We start from the raw sequence: 7,740 nt of genomic DNA, 5'->3' as shown, positions 1-7,740 counted from the left end.
GTAATGGCCAAAAAAATCACTGATAATCCTATCAATAGAGTTAGCCATTGTTAACATTCTACTGTATTTTTTCATGTCGTGCTGTGTTTATGTGTGTGTATCAAGACATATTTATTTTACTTTATTTTTTGTTTTTTTATTTCTTGAGACAGGATCTCACTCTGTTGCCCAGGCTGGAGTGCAGTGGCATGATCTCAGCTCATTGCAGCCTCCTCCTCTTGGGCTCAAAGGATCCTGTCACCTCAGCCTCCCAAGTAGTTGGAACCACAGGCACGCACTGCCATACCCGTCTAAATTGGTATATTTTGATAAAGATGGGGTTTTGTCATGTTGCCCAGGCTGGTCTCAGACTCCTGGGCTCAAGCAATCCTCCGGTCTCAGCTTCCTAAAGTGCTGGGACTACACGCACGAGTCACTGCGCCTGGCCTATATTTTTTATGTATTTATTTTTAAGACTGTTGCCCAGGTTGGAGTGCAGTAGCATGATCTCAACTCACTGCAGCCTTGATCTCTGGTGCTCAGTCGATCCTCCCATTTCAGCCTCCCAAGTAACTGGGACCACAGCACACACCACCATGCCCAGCTAATTTTTGTATCTTTTGGTAGAGGTGGAGTTTTGCCAGGTTGCTCAACCTGGTCTTGAGCTACTGGACTCAAGCGATCCACCCACCTTGGCCTCCCAAAGTGCCGAAATTATAGACATGAACCACTCACCCGACCATATTTTTGCATTTAAAACAATGAATTGTATTCTGTTAGTTTCCTGTGACTGCCATAACAAATTACTGCACACTTGGTAGCTTAAAACAATAGAAATTTGTTTTCTTACTATTATGAAGGCCAGATGTCCGAAGTGAGTCTTGTGGGGCTAAAATCAAGGTGTCAGCAGGACTGTTCTCTCTCAGAGGCTTTAAAGGAGAATGTTTCTTTGTGTTGTCTAAGGGCTCATGGCACCCTTCTTCACCTTCAGAGCCAGTGGGCATAGCATCATATCTCTGACTCTGCTTTTATCACATGGCCTCTTCTGTCTGTCTGTAACCTCCCTCTACCTCCTCTTTATAAGGACATGTGTGATTGCATTTAGAGCCCACCTAGATAATCCAAAATACTCTCTTCACCTCCAGATCCTTAATTTAATAACATCTGCCAAGTCTGTGCCACATAAAGTACCATTCAAAATCTCTAGGGATTAGGATCAGGACATGGACATATTTGGGGGGCTATCATTCAGTCTACCAAACCTACCACACTATGGATACATATTGTAAAAGTGTATTTCAGTTTGCATTTGGAGTCATATTTAGTTGATTAAGCTCCCCTCTTCATTCTGAATTCCTCAAAATATGAAATTTAAAAAATGTTAAACTATCATGAACCTAGAAATAAAGAAGTCAAAGAGGCTCCCTGGGTTCCATTTCACCTGTAAATAATAGCATGATGTGAAACATCATCTAAGAAGATAAAGCATGAACTGGCTAGGCATCTTCCATTTTTTCTTACCATTACAGGCTTACATGCCCTCCTGGTATTTGTCCCTCTTCACTATTCCCAGATTACCCTCTTTCCTACCATTAACAGTAGCTGGCACATAATTTTGACTGAAAAGGCCATGTTACAGATTAAACTGTGTCATCCAAAAGTCTTAACCCCCCAGTACCTATGTATTAGTTTGTTCTCATGCTACCAATAAAGACATACCCAAGACTGCATAATTTATAAAGGAAAGAGGTTTAATTGATTCACAGTTCAGCATGGCTGGAGAGGCCTTAGGAAACTTACAATCATGGCAGAAGGGGAAGCAAACATGTCCTTCATGTGGCGGCAGGAAGGAGAAGTGCTGAGCAAAGGGGAAAAGCCCCTTATGAAACCATCAGATCTCATGAGAACTCACTTATTATCTCTCATTATCATGAGAACAGCAGCATGGGGGTAACCACCCCCATGATTCGGTTACCTCCCACCGGGTCCCTCCCACAACATGTGGGGATTATGGAAACTACAATTGAAAATGAGATTTGGGTGGGGACATAGCCAAACCATACCAGGCTCCAATTGTGACCTTATTTGGATATTAAAGTTGTAATTAGTTGATTTCATACTAGAATAGGGTAGGTCCTTAATCCAATATAAACTGGTGTTTTTGTAAGAATACACAGAGATACTCTGGGAGAGTCCCATGTGTTAACAAAGGCAGAGATTAGAGGGATGCAGCTGCAAGCCAAGAAATGCTGGGAATCAACAACCACCCCTAGAAGTTAGCAGGAGGCAAGAAAGGATGCTACCCATAGTCTCAGAGGGATCGTGGCGCTGCCGACAACTCAGTTTGTGACTTCTATCCTCCAAAACTGTTAGAGAATAAATTTCTGTTGTGTGAGGGCACCCAGTTTGTGGTACTCTGTTAAAACTGCCCTGGGAAACCAGTACAGGTCCCACAGCCACCTGTGTTTTATAGCACCATATGCCAACCTTGTCAGCTGGGAAAGCAGCCAACTCAAATCATGAGGAATGCTATATGCAAACAAGGCACACAGCTTGAGCATGAGCCCAAGCCATGGGAGTTCAGAAGAGTGACTAACATGGCCTGCTCTGAGCTTTCACCTTTTCCAGAGTACCTGTGCCTTGTAGATGCCCTTTGACCATACTCTTAAGCTATCTTATTCTCTTCAACTTCATTTAAAACAAACAAGAAAACAAAGGCACCATTACTGCTACCAGTGTGCTCCCCAGATTAGATTGCTAGAAAGGATATCCAGCAACAATGCTTGCCAAGCACATCATTGACCGGAAATTTTAGACAACTAACTACGGATTGCAATAATGATTCCTTGTGTGGATTGCAGTTTGCAAAGACAATGCCAGGGCTGGTAAAGGGCATGGTGTGACAGAGCAAAAGGAGCTCCATGTGAATAAGAAGCTCCCAAATTCTGACCTTACAACTGAGACTCTGCAACTGAAGGACACAGAGAGGCTGTCTGTTGCATTCATTTGGGTCTGGAATTCTGCCGAGTGTCAGATCACACATGACAAGCCTGCCGAGTGTCAGATCACACATGACAAGGATGGAGTACAGGTAGATCAGAAATGAATATGACCTAACTTCTTAGTGGATCCAAAGGAGAGAGCTGTGCCAATATTTTAGAGTTAAGAGGGAAGGAAGGGGAGGTAGGAAGTGAGTCAGGACGAGGAAACATAAGACACCTTGGGAAAGTGTAACTAAAAACAAATCCCCAAAGCTTTGAGATAAAATGCTCTGAGAGCAAAGGCTTAAACAGCTAGTTCCTGAGAGCGGAGCAGGGCTGTGTTGGTTTCTGGAGGCTCAAGGAAAGAATCCCTTTCCCTCCCCTTTTCAGTTTCCAGAGTCTATCTACATTCCTTGGTTCTTCGCTCACTTTCTCCATCTTCCAAGGCAGCAGCAGAGTCTAGTTCTCATATCACATCACTCTGATCTCATTTTCTGCCTCTGTCTTCCACATCTAAGGATCCACATGATTGCATTGGGCTCACCCTGATAATCCAGGATAGCCTCGCAATGTTAGGGTCAGTTGATTTGTGTATTAGTTTGCTAGAGCTGCCAAGATAAAATACCAGAGACCAGATGGCTTAAACAACGAAAATTCACTGTCTCACATTTCTGGAGGCTAGAGTCTGAGGTCAAGTGTCAGCAGGTTTACTTCCTCCTGAGGCCTCTCTTCTGGGCTTGCAGATGGCCATCTTCTCCCTGTGTCTTCTCTCTGTGCATATCTGGGTCCTAGTCTTTGCATATAAGGACACCAGTCATACTGGATTAGGACCCATCTTAATGACCTCATTTTAACTTAATTACCTCTGTGAAAACTATCTCCAAATACAGTTACCTTTCAAAGTACTGAGGGGTTAGAACTTCAACATAGGAATTTTAGGAGGACATAATTCAACCCATAAGAGTTAGCTTTAAATCTATCTGCTATCTGAATTCTCTTTTGCCATGTAGTATATTCATAGGTTCCAGGGATTGGAACATGGACATGTTTGGGAAGCCATTATTTTGCCTTACACACCTTGACCTGAAAATGTTGCCAATGTCTGTAGCAAACCTTAGAGAAGTATTAGTTCTTTGAGTAGAATATTTGGTTTAACCACAGTTCTATATGAGCCCAGTAAAGTAAAACTGACTCCTCAGGGGAATTACATCAAAAGTCTTTAAAGTGGTCAAACCCAGTTTCTTTGGCCCAGAACAAGAATCCCCCTTGGTCTTGCATCAAGCCCAAGTCTGTGTTTATGAATCTGGCTAAGGTCCCTGGGCCCAGCAATACCACTCAAGGCAGTGACAAATCAAGCTTAGGCCACCCTGGTTTCTCAGTGTACTCAGAGGCGTATATCAGAACTGGCAGGTGCTTCAGCAGCCCAGCATGTGACCAGCAAGAAGGAGCAGCAGCCAGAGATTTACACAGTGAGCTCCTGGACCCTGGCCATCTCACAGCAAGGGACATTTCTTTTAAGTATAGCAGTTCCTTTTGTAAGAATTCCTGAAATTTTATCACAAGTCCTACAATATTTTAAGAAAGTAAGTGTTAAGTAAAATAATCTTACCAAAACTGGTCTAAGGAAGGAGACCTGTGTTTGTATAAAAAACATTGTATTCAAATATTATTTCTCTCTTTTGTATTCTCCTTTACAACTAATCATGATGTTAAAAGAGAGAGAAAGGGAGAGAGAGAGAAAGAGAGAGAGAGAAAGAGAGAGACTGGCTCTTATTATTTCCCCATCAATCTCTGTCTGTCTGTCTAAATAACCTAAGCTAGCATGGTGAATTAGAAATCAGACAGATTTTTATTTGAGTAAATCTGCATAAGTAAAAGTGCATGAGTAAAGGTTGCATAAATAGCTTTGCAACCTTTGGTCAGTTATTAACTTCTCTGAGCCTCATTCTTCTGATTTGTTAAACTGAGATTTAAGAAAATTCATTTTGCAAAGTTGCTTGATATTAAATGTGCATAAATCATTTGATACGTAGAAATCTATTATAAATACTACTAATACTAGAATGAGAAGGTCAGAACTGCTGTTTCTTAAGATGCCTTCCAGCTAACCTTCTAGTATTCTGCTACACAGATGAACACCATTTACACGTAGGCTTGCTTTCCCAGGATCTTTCTAAAACAGAAAGTGGAGGAGGGCAGAGAAAGGGAGGGAGATAGATCCATTTTAGAAGTGGAAAAATCTACTTTGGAAGCTGGAAATTTAAACTTGGATAAAGTAGAGAACATGAAAGCACTTGAGTATTTAAGAACAGCCTATTAGTGTTAGCTGTAGCTTTCCAATTTGAAGATACTGAGCCAGACTATTCATGTCTGAACTTGGTTGTCAGTTGGATGCAATCACAACTCCAGCCTCAGGGTCACCAGCCTTTGCAGCACATTCGTTTATTTCCTGCTGCTACTGCCTGCGTCCATTAAGGACCCACTGCTAGAAATGGAGGCAGCACATTCAGTCTCCAGTGACTCTTGCAGGTGGCAGAGCTAATTCTTTATAGGTTGCAATGCAACAAAGAAGATCTTGAAACAGCAAATTTTAAGATTGAAATGAACTCCCCATTATATCAAAAGAGACAGAGGGTGCTAGCTTTGGCAGCACATACACTAAAATTGGAATAATACTGAGAAGATTAGCATGGCCCCTGCCCAAAGATGATAGGCAATCCGTGAAGCGTTTCGTATTTTTTATTAAAAATTAAACATAAAGAGACTGGCCAGGTGCGGTGGCTCACTCCTGTAATCTCAGAACTTTGGGAGGCTGAGGTGGGCGAATCACCTGAGGTCAGGAGTTTGAGACCAGCCTGGCCAACATGGTAAAAGCCTGTCTCTACTAAAAATATAACAATTAGCCAGGCATGGTGGTGCAGGCCTGTAGTCCCAGTTAATCAGGAGGCTGAGGCAGGAGAATCGCTTGAACCCAGGAGGTGGAGGTTGTAGTGAGCCAAGATTGCGCCACTGCACTCCAGCCTGCACGGCAGAGCAAGACTCCATCTCAGAGAGAGAGAGAGAGAGAGAGAGAGAAAGGAAGAGAGAGAAAGAGAGAGAAAAGAAAATTCTAGCTGAATGTCCAGCTCCCTTCTACAAGACTCCGCATAATGTGGCCCCAGCTGCCTCTCAGGCCCTCCTGTCCCTTACTTCTATTCCTTCACTTCCTCTGCAGGCCAATCCCTTCCTGGACCTGGGGTTCTGCACTTGCCAGCCCCTCAGCCTGGAGCCCCACCAGCCCCTCTCTACATCATCTTTCTCATCCTTCAGGTCCTCAGTGATGCCCTCTCTGACTGCTCTTTCTAAAGCAAGAACCTCCTTGTCATTATCTCTGCGTCCCATTTCTGACCTTTTTAGCACTTATCACAGTAAGTAATTACTTTTGGTTGGTTGTTTACTTAGCTTTGCTGTCAGGAGATGACATTGGAAAGCCTGATTGGGGCTAGGTGGGGAAAGTGAGTGGCCTGTACTTCTGAAGTAGGTCCTGTGACTTTCTATTGGTAAATTACCTGAATCATTAGCTCTGTCAACATTGTCAGAAGTGACTTGAGACTTGATGGAATGGACTGACCTGATTCTAGTTCCAATCCAGTTCTGGCAGCGGTCTAACTCTGGGCAAATCATTTCTCCTCTCCGAAGTTCAGTTTCTTCACCAATGAAATGACTGCAGTTGATTTTGAAGAGGCTCAGATAAATAACTAACATTCTATTTTCTTCTCCTGATTCACTTAGATAGCCAGCCAACTTCAGGCATGAGGTGCAATAAGAAGTCATTCACTTTGGGGCAAGGTGGTATGTATTAAGGACAGCGATGGCCCTGCACTGAAGTTGCAAAGTATCTTTTCATAAAGGGGCAGACCTCTGCTCAGACCCGTTTACCCTGGTTGGACTTATAAGCCAGATACGTATGTGACTACCTGCTGCATGTGGTAGAACAACAAAAGTTACCAATGTCCCTCGTTCTAGGTGCCACAATCTGTGACAGGCAGTTTTCCCCAAAGCTCTTGGTTAAAGGTAAATAGCTCTCCTGGTGGAACCAACCCAAAAAGCCACCACTAGGCATTCACATTTTTAGAAGTCCAAGGCTATGGGGACATGGAACAGAATTAGTGAAGAGAAAATATTTCTCCAGACTGTTCTGTCCAATACTATAATTACTCTCTACATGTGGTCACTGAGCATTTGAAATGTGGCCACTGTGATTTGAGGTGTGCTGAAAACATAAAATAAATACTGGATTTTAAAGATTAACATTAAAAAGAGAATGTAAAATAACTCATTAAATGCATTTATATTGACTGCATTGTGAAACAACAATATTTTAGACATGTTGGGTTAAATAAAATATATCTTAAACTTAATTGCGTCACTTTGTTTTAACATTTTTAATGTGGCTACTAGAAAAATCTTAAATTACTTATTGGCTTACAATATTTTGCTGTGGGATGGTGCTGATCTGGAGCTGGGGTGTGTGTGTGTGTGTGTGTGTGTGTGTGTGTGTGGTGTGTGTGTAGAGAGAGAGAGGGTGGAGGAGCTTATATAGCAAAGGAGGAGCTTGATGAAGATGGGAGTGAGTAAAGAAAGCACTTTGCCTAATTTATCTCTAGTTTGCATTCAATTGCACCGTTAGGCAGCAGACTGAGAAACATTCCATAATGCCAGGGCACTAACTGGATTTACCAGAGGTAAAAGTTGTAGGGATTTTCAGGTTATGTGACTTCATATGAGGCTCAGATATAAT

General features: G+C 42.5%; 1 non-coding gene across 1 annotated transcript; it reads left to right on the top strand.

The window, feature by feature from the left end:
* The first annotated feature begins 5,594 nt into the window (after positions 1–5,594).
* On the top strand, positions 5,595–5,700 carry LOC112621855. The gene has a single exon (XR_003118793.1). It is a non-coding gene; the product is annotated as a U6 spliceosomal RNA (small nuclear RNA).
* Positions 5,701–7,740: the final 2,040 nt, after the last annotated feature.

The sequence above is a fragment of the Theropithecus gelada genome, chromosome 3 (assembly GCF_003255815.1).
Source record: "Theropithecus gelada isolate Dixy chromosome 3, Tgel_1.0, whole genome shotgun sequence".
In the NCBI taxonomy this organism is placed as follows: Eukaryota; Metazoa; Chordata; class Mammalia; order Primates; family Cercopithecidae; genus Theropithecus; species Theropithecus gelada.
This window is presented reverse-complemented; position numbering and strand designations above follow the sequence as displayed.